We start from the raw sequence: 1026 nt of genomic DNA, 5'->3' as shown, positions 1-1026 counted from the left end.
TACTAACCCACTCCGCAATCTCCTTCTTCATTCCTGGCCATCAGAAGTGCTTCTTTAAATCTTGGTACATCTTCGTGCTACCAGGGTGAATAGAAAACCTAGAATTGTGCGCTTCGTGCAATATTTCATTCTTCAGTTCTGCTACATTAGGAATCCAAATGCGATAGGAAAACTTATATAAACCGTGGTTATCATTCTGAGTACATAATTCTTCTCTTGTCAGATCTTCTAATTTTCGTTCCATAAATCCTTCTTGACACCTTTTAATCTTTTCCATTAACGCTGGCTGGAAAGTAATCTCGTATAGTTTTTCCGACCTTCACCTGATACTCAAATTTCAATTTCCATCTTTTCTAAATCTCGGGCTAGTTCATCCGCAATACGGGCCATATTTAATTTCTCCTTTCTACTTAAGGCATCAGCCACCATATTGGCCTTACCTGGGTGATAATTAATCGAACAGTCATAGTCCTTAATCAACTCCAACCATCTCCTTTATCTCATGTTTAAATCCCTTTGGGTGAATATATACTTTAAGCTTTTATGATCCGTATAGATATCACATTTCTCTCCATACAAGTAATGACGCCATAACTTCAAAGCAAACACTATAGCCGCCAAATCAAGATCATGAACTGGATATTTCTGCTCATGGGGCTTTAACTGCCTAGACGCATACGCAATAACATTATCATGTTGCATTAGCACACAACCTAATCCTTTATTAGAAGCATCACTGTAAATTACGAAATTCCCTGTTTCATCTGGTAATGCTAACACTGGTGCTGTCACTAGTCTTTTCTTTAGCTCTTGGAAGCTTTCTTCACATTTCTCCGTCCAAACAAATCTCTCATTCTTTCGGGTCAGCTTGGTCAACGGGGTTGCAATCTTGGCAAAGTCCTTCACAAATCTTCGGTAATAGCCTACTAATCCAAGAAAGCTTCTAACTTCCGTCGGGGTCTTCGGTTGCTCCCATCTGGATACCGCTTCAATCTTCGAAGGGTCTACCTTAATACCATCCTTACC

The sequence above is a fragment of the Apium graveolens genome, unplaced genomic scaffold, assembly GCF_009905375.1.
Source record: "Apium graveolens cultivar Ventura unplaced genomic scaffold, ASM990537v1 ctg3260, whole genome shotgun sequence".
Classification (NCBI taxonomy): Eukaryota; Viridiplantae; Streptophyta; class Magnoliopsida; order Apiales; family Apiaceae; genus Apium; species Apium graveolens.
The sequence above is the reverse complement of the archived record's forward strand: the minus strand, read 5'-3'. Positions refer to the sequence as shown.